This window comes from Artibeus jamaicensis, unplaced genomic scaffold (assembly GCF_021234435.1).
Source record: "Artibeus jamaicensis isolate MK-2021 breed Jamaican fruit bat unplaced genomic scaffold, CSHL_Jam_final contig_311, whole genome shotgun sequence".
Classification (NCBI taxonomy): domain Eukaryota; kingdom Metazoa; phylum Chordata; class Mammalia; order Chiroptera; family Phyllostomidae; genus Artibeus; species Artibeus jamaicensis.
The window spans coordinates 1,357,236-1,369,858 of record NW_026521717.1 but is presented as its reverse complement, the minus strand read 5'-3'; the positions used below and the strand labels follow the sequence as shown (position 1 = coordinate 1,369,858).

At 39.0% G+C, this 12,623-nt stretch overlaps 1 protein-coding gene across 2 annotated transcripts in view; it reads right to left on the bottom strand.

The window, feature by feature from the left end:
• The window catches only part of WNT2 (Wnt family member 2), a 47,757-nt gene that overhangs the window by 25,839 nt on the left and 9,295 nt on the right, over window positions 1–12,623 (bottom strand). The gene's annotated exons all lie outside the window — the stretch shown is intronic.

The window sequence follows — 12,623 nt, the reverse complement described above, 5'->3', positions numbered from 1 at the left end:
GACCTTAAAGATACACCTTATGAATCCCTGAAAATACATGTGGCAGTGGTACCTATCCCTGATCATCACACTATTGAGTGGAAATGGCCATTCCCCTCTTCCTTCCTCAGTTTTGTTCAGGTATTAGACAGCCACATGCTTCAGAGCAGACCAAATCAATAATATTAATCTCATTTTTCTGCCCCTAATTCTTTTGTGGCAGAGAGCATGTGATAACTCAATTTGGGCTAATATCATGTGAGGAGTAATCTGTCAGAGGACTTGTAAGAAAGGCTTCTTCACTCTTTAAAAAACATATTTAAAATCCTAATATAAATTGCATTGTGCTTCTCTCAAGTTTTGAATTATGCATACTCTGCTTCCCTCCATTCTTTTGAATAAATCAATAATTAATTGGATAATGACTTCCGCCAAGATGGAGACATAGGTGGAAGCACTGCACCTTCTTGCACAACCATGTATAAAAACAACAAAGTTTTAGCACCAAAAACGCAGCCAAACCACAGAAAATTGAACTACACGGAAGTTTGACAACAAACCCTTCAGCCAAACTGGTAAGAGGGGCAGAGCCAGCAGCAGAGCAGGGTCAGGCAGGAAAGATCCACCTGACCGACCTGGGTGCGTGACCCAGGTGCACCAGCAGCCGTGAGTGGATCCCAGGTGTGGAGAAGCGGGCGGACCCACTGAGAGCTCAAGGCGGTGGACCAACTGAGGGCTGATCTCGGTCACACGTTCTCGCGCAGATAAACCGGTGAAGGAGCTAGCAGTGAGATGGACCACGCAGGCCCCATTGGCAGGAAGCGGCAGAGGGAGCTGCCATTGTCCATCTCTGACCACACCTCCACATACAGTGTCACAAACCAGCGACCTGGGTGGCCCCGTCATGGTGAACACCTAAGGCTCCACTCCTCATACATAACAGGAACGAATGGATCGAAACATGGCTCAAGAACAACTCAGAGCCCCAGAGCCCATAAATCTAAGCAATGAAGAAATAGCCAAACTTTCAGATGCACAGTTCAAAACACTGGTGATCAGGATGCTCACAGAACTGGTTGATTTTAGCCACAAATTAGAAGAATATATGAAGGCTAAACTAATTGAAAGGAAGGGAAATACACAGGAAACCAATAGCAATGGAAAGGAAAATGGGACTCAAATCAAAGGAGTGGACCAGAAGGAAGGAAAAAATGACCAAACAGAAAAGGATGAAGAAACAAGAATTCAAAAAAATGAGGAGAGGCTTAGGAACCTCCAGGACATCTTTAAACGCCCCAACATCTGAATTATACAGGTGCCAGAAGGGGGAAAGGAACAGCCATGAGTGGAAAACTTATTTGAACAAATAATAAAGGAGAACTTCCCCAATCTGGCAAAGGCAATAGACTTCCAGGAAATCCAGGAAGCTCAGAGAGTCCCAAAGAAGTTGAACCCAAGAAGGAACACACCAAGGCACATCATCATTACATTAGCCAAGATTAAAATGAAGGAGAGAATCCTAGAAGCAGCAAGAGATAGGGGACAGTCACCTAAAAAGGAGTTCCCATCAGACTGTCAGCTGACTTCTCAAAAGAGACCTTACAGGCAAGAAGGGACTGGAAAGAAGTATTCCAACTCATGAAATCCAAAGACCTACATCCAAGACTGATCTATCCAGCAAAGCTTTCATTTAGAATGGAAGGGCAGATAAAGTGCTTCTTAGATAAGATCAAATTCAAGGAGTTCATCATCACCAAGCCCTTATTATATAAAATGTTAAAGAGACTTACCTAAGAAAAAGAAGATAAAAAAGACGAACAGTGAAAGGACAGCAAATTCACAGTTATCAACAACCACACCTAAAACAAAAGCAAACTAAGAGGACACCTAGATCACGAGCAGAACCATAGAAATGAAGATCTCATGGAGGGTTAGCAACAGGGGAGTGGGAGGAGAAGGGGGAGAAGGTACAGAAAATAAGTAGCATAGATGGTAGGTAGAAAATAGATAGGGGAGAGGGCAAGAATAGTAGGAGAGATATAGAATCTAAAGAACTTGAGACATGTGGTCATAAACTAAAGGGGGGAATGGTGGGGGAGGAGATGTGCAGGGGGGAGGGGAATGAAGGGGGGACTAGGACAACTGTAATAGCATAATCAATAAAATATATTTTTAAAAATACAAATAAATAAATTAATTAAATAATTAACTGGATAATATTTCAAACCTATTAAATAGGGAAAAGTAAAGAGAGAAATATGGGGAATTACATTGCATCTTACAAACTCATAGTCATCAAAAATGCATTTAACAGGTGATTCACAGAAGTAATACAAAGTACTAACAAAAAGACATTAAACTTCACTAGTAATGAGAGAAATGCAAAGGGAAACACCATTTTTTAAAAGATGAAGGTGTAGGTGGACACACTTTGCCTCCTTGTGAAACCAAAACAAAGACAACAACAAATTTAAAAACAAAAAACAACCAGAATTGCCAGAAAAAAATCAAACTGTATGGAAGTCCAACAACCAAGGAGTTAAAGAAGAAACATTCATCCAGACTGGTAGGAGGGGCAGGGACTGGCAGCTAGTGGGGAGAAGACTCTTGGCAAGGCAGTGGTTGGAAGACCTGGGTGGGGGAGGTGGTGGCTGGTAGACCAGGCAGTCCCACATTTGTGTGCAGATAAACCAGGAGGAACAACTGGGGAGTGATACAGACTATGCAAAGCAGGGTTACAGTGTAGGGAAATAAAGCCTCAAAACCTCTGACTGAAAAAACCTGTGGGGTTGCAGCCATGAGAGAAACTCCCAGTCTGACAGGAGAGTTCACTGGAGAGACCCACAGAGTCCTAGAATGTACACAAACTCACCCATCCAGAAATCAGCATCAGAAGGGCTCAATCTACACTCTCCTTGAGGCACCCTTATAATTTGGATATTGGAATGTTTAAAGTTGCCCTGAAGGTTCTTAAGCCCCTCTTAGAAGAGACATATCTAAGAAAAAGAAGATGATCAAAACTATGAACAATAAAATGACAACAAACTCACAAATATCAACAATGGAACCTAAAAAACAAAAACACCATTTTTTTGCCTAGTACATTAGCATACAGCAAAAAGATCGATAATGGGAGTGTTGGTAAGAGTATGGGGAAGGAGATGCTTTAAGAAACTTTTGATGGGAGAATAAATTGATGTCCCATTTAAGTGGAGAGAATTTTTGGAATACTATATTTTCAATGTACGTGTCCTTTCACCTTGGTGATTCTACTTTGGAAACAATTGCAGAAGTTTTGAAGAATTCATATGCACATAACTGTTCATTATAGCATAATTAGCAATAGCAAAACACTAGGAAAAACCCCAAATGGCACAGTTAGAAAAATGGTTAAGCACTCTATGGCATATGCTTACTAATAGAATATTATGTGGTATTGGAATAATGAGGCAGATCAGTCTTACAGGCATAAAAGGAAGTCAAGTGATGGAAACAAAAAGGCAGAACAACATATGTGGTAGGATCAACTTTTTAAAGGCCTGCATGTGTGTCTATACACAAAGGAGGAAGGGAAAGAATATTCTTTAACAATCTGGCTACAGTCTGAGGGGTTGCACGGTCTGGAAAAAGAGGTAAAAACAGAGTCCAAGTATCTGCACAGTATACTACATGAATTTGGGAACTGTTCCCTGGCACCTGGAGAGAGAGAGCGGAACAGTCGTTCTTATTCTGGTTACATATTAAAATCAGCTGGGGATGTTTCCCACACACAGACACTGCCTCTCCATGGACTGCACAAATTAGAACCTGGGAGCAGGTGGGGCCCAGCCTTGCTCTCAGGTGCTTCTTATAGCTGCCAAGGTTGACAGACTCTCCTCCAAGCCCAGGAGTGCTGTGGAGGAGGGAAGTAGCCATAGCACCCCCACCCTGGCCAGGCCCATGGAGGGTCGGAACAGGTGAGCTATTCCTGTGAATGGGGCAGCATTACCGACCTGCGAACAGGGATAAATGACTAGTGAATTAGAAGTTGGGGCCTACCATAGGCCTCCAGGGAAAAATGGCTACAGGCAACAATTTACCCTGGTGCTTTTTGGGAGGGAATGAAAGATGAGGCTGGTCAGTTGGGTAAAAGTTCAGTGCTTTTAGAGGAACAATCTGCAGAGAAGGTTCCTGAAAAGACACACCCCTACCCCCATCCTGGGGGTCTTGGGAAGTGCTGGGTGAGGGGCGGGTGGTTTTCCACACAGGCCACTGATGGAGTGTCTGCAGACATTTTATTTTCTTGGTAAAGGAAATAGTGAGCAAATAAGAACTTGGGGATGTCCCAGGGTCTGCCAGACACTCTGGGGCTTCTGGTGTTTGTGTGTGTGTGTATGTATGTATCATTCGTTTTATCCTCACCTGAGGACATTGTTTTCTTCATTGCTTTTAGAGAGAGTGGAGGGGGAGAGAAAAGGATTGCACATGGTGCTGTGGGTCGACTGCAGCTTAGGTATGTGCCCTGATGGTGAATCCAACCTGCCAACTTTTCAGCTACAGGATGATGCTCCAACAAACTGAACCACAATGGCTAGGCATGTTTCTTTTTAATTATTACTTTCACATTTTTCATTAAGAAAATATCTCACATGATTTTAAAATTCATGCAGTCCAGAGAGAATCAGGGCAAAAAGCAATAGCCCTTTGATGTACCCTTCTCCTCATCTCTCCTCTCTTCACTCCCCTCCCTGTCTGCACAGCACAGCCCAGAGGGGGCCATTTTTAATGAATTCTACTTTTAGTCTTTTGGTGGTTGCTGAAATGCTTCTGCAGCCAGTTCTGGTTAGCTGACGACAACTTTATGAAAAATAGAAAAAGGCACTCCATGCTCAAGACACTTGATGAACATCTGGTAGAAAATCACTATCATAATTAAACACATCTACAATAACAAGAGGTGAACGGAGCCCTCTGGAGGGGCGTGGTGGAAACATGGCACAACTGAATGTGGCAGCTCTGCATGTCCCTGTTCATTTATCTACCAACCCGTGTTCCATATTTCTTCATAGACTTCTTATTATACAGAGTGAGAACTTCACTCAGCCTCACTTCCCTCACTCCAACTGTCAACATGCTGCATCACAATTCTGGTGATCTCTGCAACTTCAAGGACAAATTTACACTTCCTTTCTTGTTCCAGAAGTCACAGGTGCTGTCTCTTATGAAGATATTGCAGTCCTTCCTCCCTTTCTACCCCACTCTCAGTCATAAGTGCCTGTCCTTTTGTAGAGACAAAGACGATAGCATTAACACTCTCTGAACTATAGTTAAGTCACCCACAATATATCTAGACTTCGATGCTATAAACTGGAAACAAAAAAGTATTTATGTAATACTGCTAACTACATAACCATGGACAATGCCAGGACTGAATTTTACAATGTATGGTCCAATATCACAATCTCTGTGACAAAGAAGAATGTGTCTGAGTGGAGTTTGGTGTTTTCTCATTTTACCTGCAACAAATTGCATTTATTATAACAATGTTTTCCACTCTCTCGATCATTCCACCCACTCCATCACTTCTTATCTCTTGGACGTGGGGGAGCAGTCCATGGTCCTACATCTTCTTATTCCAGCATGGACTGGCTACACAGCTGAGGCCTATCATCATGCTGTCCTAAGTTGGACATGCTCTGCCAGATGTCATGTTTTCTCTTTTTTTCCTCCTTTATTACTTTGCTGCAGCCCCGTCTTCATTAACTCCTTCAAGGTGCACAGGGGATATATTTTCTGAATTCTTGTATGTTCAGGTTGTCTTGGGGCTATGTCTATTCAGCCATAACACTTGATTAATAGTTTGGCTAGGTATAGAATTCTAGGTTGAAAATAATTTTCCCTGAAAACTGGCAGTGAGAACAGTCTGATCTCAACAACTGCCTGAAAACAGGCAGTGAGAGGGAAAGTAAGTTTGCACAGTTCATGAGATAAAGAACATGAGAAAGAATCCATTACAATAACTTGCTGTCTCTCTCCAGTGAGTGATGCTGAGAGCATTTTCCAGAAACTTGGGCCACAGCCCATGACACAGTTAGGTTCCATTTTCTATTTTGACTTGAATCTTTGCTAAAGGTTCTCTTGTTCTACTTCCTTTTTCTATGATTCTTAAAGCAAGCTGCTGTCAAGATTCCATATTCAGCCTTGTCTTTTGCTCTTCTCTTCACATTCTCACAGCCCTCATGGCTTTTTATATCACCCTCTTGGCCAGCACAATTCTTCAGCAACCCCTCTCCCCTCACCATTTGCTTCATCCCATCTAATGTTAACTCTGTGGCATCCTGTCAGTAAATACTTGCTCATTTGACATGACTACTTTTAAAAAGACCCTTGGTGTTTAGCCTCATGGAAACCATTGTTAGCTTAACATAATTTTCTCAATAAAAAACCTTCAACAAGCTCACAATTGTTTCAGTGCTGATATCTCAGCAAATTTTTTTATGAGCCTTAAATCTTTGGTTTTGAGCATTTTAAGCCTTCAGGTCTGCAGAGGCTATTCTCTACTCTTAGAATTTAAGAAACTTGTAAATATTAGTGTTCTATACCACAGAGAAGTCTGAATATAAAAACAGAAGCTATGGAAGAAGTACATACATGCATTGTTCAGGCTAGAACAACCCTATTTTATATCTGTCTGCCTCGGCTTACTGTCAGAGCATAATAAAGCATAATATCATTAAGTTTTTACCAATATCAAATATACAAAGTACTTTATTTTCACTATTTTCATCCCATTGTACGGATGAAGTTATTCACACAACTGGAAGCTGAGGACCCATGAAGGATGTAATCCATGCCCATCTGACACCAAGTCAACACCTTAAATCACTCTACCAGTGTTTCTAATACTGGGGTTTGCCAGCCCCCAGGGGTCATGTTCTCTGGGTTCAGTAGATTCTACAAAAGCTTTTATATTTAGTGTTTGCATATTTAATTAGTCTACAAACAATTGTTTTGCCAGTTATAAAGACAAATTTCTCCCAAGGAGAATTAAATTTTGGTTTCTTAAGTCAACTTCTCTGAAGACTGAGCCCAAACAATGCCACTGTGCCTTTGTAAAACTTCTTACACAAGATAATTTTCTTCTAAGTTCCTGCCTTTTGCTAAGTTTACAAACCCTGCATTGTGCCACAGGGATTCACTTCCAGTCAGAAAAAGTGCAGTCCATCTGTTTGAAAAGTATGCCAACGTAACAACTGACCTTGCCTTAGAAATCCTGCCTGAAATTTATTTTAGGTCCTTAGAAGCCATGTTTTAACTAACTTATTTAGTTAACTTGAGCATTCAAAGGAGTGTTAGTACTTCACTTTTAGATGGGTGAATGCCATAAAGCCACTAACATATTTCTGGGCCTATATCAGTTTTCCTGAGGGAAACACACATTAACAACATTATTTAATTTTCAGATGCTGGCTTAAAGCCAAGTACCTTTATTAACAGTTAAATTCTTTTGACAGATCCATGTCTCTGTGAGTAACTGAAAATCAGATGAACTTATATCTTTCAAACACCTATGCTCCGAAATTAAGAAAACAAGGAATGTTTATTACTGCACTGTGCAGTTGATTTGCTTATATAATCATTTATTAACTTAGATAAGACACTGATTTCTTGAGCACTGTCATTCTTTAAAAACAGTGATGGTGGGTGGGCTTAGCTAGGAAATTGAAGGTGTGGAATTTATATTTGTGGAATTCAAGAACATTACCATTGACTAACCATATCTATAATAATTCTTATTGACTAATGAGGCAGTCTACAAAATGGGTTTCTGTAAGCGATAGAACTTTACATGGAACTGTAACAATTTTGCTAAGAGTTATTCTCTGCCTTGGGACTTTAATTCTGGTTAGTTTTTAATTCATATGTTAAGTAAAGATCTACAATATCAAGCAAATTCTACTTTTGGTCCCAACAAGATGGAGGAGAGGCAGATAGAGGTGACCTCTATTTTTTTAAATGCATTTAATTTTATGAACTAAGGAGAACAGTAAAAAACACACATCTACTAAGTGAAGGTTGTGCCTCATAAAGATCCTGAACATTATTTGAAAGAGGGTTAGGATGAATAGGAGGTTAAAGCTATCTGGCTCTGTAGTTTAGTTCAGTATTATCATTTTCTTCTCTATTCCTAATTCTCTTTTGAAGGTGATTGCTTTTGAATCCTACCCAGTTCTCTTGGTTCAAACCCATTATTTATTATGTATCTGAAACAGGATCTATTCTTGAAAGTCTTCATTAGGCCCTGGGTTTACTTGTCTACAAGGCTGTGTTTACATCTTGTACAGTATCAATTCCTATTGACTTTGGAGGCATTTTCTGTAGACAGAGCTTAGAAGTTTCTGCTTAGTCTGGGTACCCCAATCAGCCCACCACAACACTGATCTTCACTGATGCTGGCTTGGGTGGGGCATGAAACTAGAAACTCTGGATCCCTTCACCCTCTGAATTTCTTCCATATAAAATACAGAATGTCAAGTAAAGCTTAAATTTCAGCTAGCAAATAATTTTAATTTGTTTGCTAATTCTGTTCACCCTATATACCTTCATCTTTTTGTATGCAAAATGTGGATAATAATACTATCTACCTATTAGGCTTGCTTAAAACCTGGTGCATATATGTATATATTTTATTTTAGATAGCAATTCTTGTTAGGTAACTTGTCCAAGATCATGTTGAAGTATTAGAACCAGGGTTCTGATTCCAGAACCCCAGCCTTCATATTGCTTCAGTCAGGATGACATTAATAGGTAAGAACCCCTAATGTTCAAAGTAGCCAATAGTAATGTAAACATTATATTAAAAATATAAATATCAACACAGTTGACATATGCCAACTTTTAATTAACAAACATTGGGAAGCTTACTATCTATATTGATCTTTCTATGTTTATTTAATGCTGAAAATAAAATGCAAGAAGGTAGAAATATCTCAATTTTTCTAGTAAGTGTATTTTTAAGTCATTAATTCAAATATATCACAGAAATTTGAACTCTGAAATCTATCACTTAAAGTGGACTCTAGAGAAATTAGCAATGCATAAGAATGGAACTTAGGTATTCAATTCCTCCCCTCCCACAATTGTTCAGTACCTGCCTATTGCTTCACAGTGACATCCAAGTATCTTTAGCACAGCATTCAAGGCTCTCCAGATGTGGCTGAGACCTGAATTTGCAGCCTCAGTTTCTATTAATTCCCAGTTATGAGCTCTACCCTAGAACACTTGTCATTCCTCAATTCTGGTGTTCTTTCCATCCCAGTATGTTTTTTGCTCCTGTAGTCCCTCCATCCCAAAAAACATTTTCTCTGTCTCAACCAAGGAAAATCTTTATTTCCAGCTCAACCACCCAATTGTTTCAGATAAAACCTTTCTCTCCTGAGCTAACTGGCCCTTTGGCCAATTTTCCTGTTCCACCACCTAGCTTAGAGCTTGCCTTAGAGTTGTATTGCACTTGTCCCCTGACTAAAATTTAGTTTCTTACAGTCAGCAGATTCTTTGTCTTAGTCTTACACTTTTCCACAAATAACTTAGTACCACAAATAGTGCTTTTCCCAGAGTTAATTCCCTAATAAACTAACCATTGAGACAATTTAGCCCAGTAACATACAGGAATAGAGTTCTCAAACTTGTAGGGTCATTAGTTGAAATTTTGTGAATCCACTGAAAAAGATTAAATTGAGTGGAGCCCTTCACAATTATTAGCAGTTATGTATCTGACATTTAAAATGTTTTCCCTGTTGCTTAAAAAAAATAACACATCTCTGGCCAGCTGGCTCAGTTGGTTTGAACATCATTTCATACACTAAAAGGTCGCAGGTTCGATTCCTGGTCAGGGTGCATACCTAGGTTGCAGGTTCAATCTCTGATTGAGGAGCATATGTAAGACAACTGATTGACCTCTCTCACTTCCCCCCCCTCCCCTGTCTCTTCTCCCTCCCTTTCTTCCACCATTCCTCTTTCTAAAATCAATGAACACATAAAATAAAATTAAAAATACATATTTATTGTAGAAAAATTATAAAATAAAGACACACACAAAGGGAAAAAAATTGGTAAACTACTTTTCAAGGGTGGTGGCTGTTGCTGCTTCTTTTTTTAAATATGAAAGTACTGTGTGTGTGTGTGTGTGTGTGTGTGTGTGTGTGTGTCAGAAATTCTCAACAGAGACAACATGGAAAGGTAGGTAAGGACATAAGGGTGAACACAACTGTGTTTGAACCTCCAAGCCCAGTACTTTATAATTGTGTAACCCTGAGTTAGTCACTTCATCCTTCTGAGACCCAGTTTCTCATTTGAAAAATAGTACTACTAATACTTTTGTTTTGTTCCTATATGGGTTTTCAAAAGATTAAATCATAAAACATTTAACAGTATTTTGCACATTAGCAACTATTATATGACTGGTTTTTATTAGTATGTTAAACTGTACCACATATGAATCTATGGACACATGGAGTGATCAGATTGAATAGTTCAACCTGAACTAAGTAATAGTTAAAATTGAATTTGTGCCTACCTCTATTGCCTAGGTTATAGATAACCTTCACTTCACTAAAGGAAAAGGAACAAACTTTTATTGAGCACCCACCACCTGCCAGGTTCTCTGCTATTTGCTTTATGCTTGTATTCCCACAGCACCACAAAATACGTTTTTACACATGACAGAACCTGAAATTCAGTGAGCAGAGCCACTGATATTGCACAATTAAGACTAAGGTGGTTCTCATTTCAAATTCCATGTTCTGTTTTTACCATAGTATAGATACCTTTTAGGGAAAGTATTTCTATGGAATTTCTCTTATTATTATTATGAAAATGTCCAGTGATTAAGGGGTTGTGTTTGGTTGGATACATGGATAATTTTGGTAGAGATTCTCTTAGGAAAGGTAAAAGAAGTTGTGATTATTCATCTAGAGGAAAGAGTGGCCTAATTTAAAAGCCATTTTCAAATCCTGAAAGGGAACAAATGGTGGCCATCGACCAAGTATCTTTTGCTTGTAATTTACCTAAACCTACCCTAAAATATCATTTAGAAGTTTTCAGTGCATGACTTTTTTAGACCTAAAAAGAACTGCTAAGAGAAGCTGTGGAATGTCTTTCTTGATGGAATGTTTGTGTTGAACAAGGTAAATTTATCTTTTTAGAACTCTTTGGAAGTAGAAAACAAGACCCAATCAAACATGAGTTTCAAGTAAACATGAAGGAAAGAAATGTCATTACAAATTCTGCTGAAGCTGTGATTAAAATAACATGATAAAACAGCATCAAAGATCTAAAATGATATTACCATACTGAGACACATGAGGGTGCTGTAACCAGCTGTTACAATAAATGAATCAAAATGCTCAAATATTAGGGAAAAATTAAGGTCTTTTGTGAGTGGCAGTGTTGAATTCCGAATTACAGCATTGGTTACACAGAATAACCTCAGAATAGATGTTTTCTCTTTTAAATAAAATGTATTGGTTCCCCCCATGCCACCACCACCATTTTAGAAAGAAGATATCCATAGTGGACAACATGGGAAATACTGAAAACACAAAGAAGAAATAAAAATAAACTGATGTTGTGGTCAGCCCTGAGTGGATAAGGTTTTCTAGAGCCAAGCCAGTTGAAGGCTTAACTCAGAAGGCCTGCCTTCAAACACAAGCCCAGACTGTTCTCATTTTGATTCCAGAGACCTTCTGCTTGCACGAAGAGGGAGTAAAGACTAGGGATCTAATGACCACGGGAAGAGAATTAGAGATGCATGTTTATCTCAATACATTTACTCTCATTAAAGTTCATATTCACTGACATCATGCATCTCCTTCAAAAAGTCTGCCCACCCACCATTAATTAAAGCCACATTTTAAAAAGTCAGTGTGTGCACTTTTATTCCAATCCAAAGTAACCTCCTCAGTTTTGCCGAGTAGGCAGGAGAGTATCTGAGGCTTGACAGCTGTTCACCACTACACAGTGAGGAATCACGTGAGTTACATTAAAAGTCATGTTTACTCAGAGCCTACAAGATAATAGCTAAGGTCTGTTGTCTTGAAGAGTTGAAACATTCAATATCTAATGACCTATTTTAAAAAATTAACGTTTATTTTGATGAGTCAACATTCTTTTGGATGCAGTGTATGACCATATGCTTTTATCTTTACAAATAATCTTAGGGATCTAATTATATTTCCTGCTTGAGTAATTAAGCAGCACACTTCTATCTAAGACACCACACTTTATAACTTCATGCGGTGTAAATGTCAAAACAAAGGTTAATGTAAATTTTCCTTTATCCAAACTATTGCACAAGCAGTAATTACCAATAGTTGTAGGAATGCACAACCATAGTCTATGTTTTTGGCAGTGGTCACTACAAATTCTTAAATTCATGAAAATAAGGTCCGTTGACTGTTGAAGTTAAAGAAAGCTACTATTTGTAAACAGTTCAGGTCACATGCATCTCATCCCATGTTCTAAATAAGACTTCTTTCCTTCCTATTCCTGTTAAATGAGATGTGGTGTGTCTGTGAGCTTAATAAAAAAATTCCCACCCAAACATCTGTATTTTTCTATTTCTTTCATATTAAAGACCCTCCCAGACCTATCAGTTTTATGCTGAA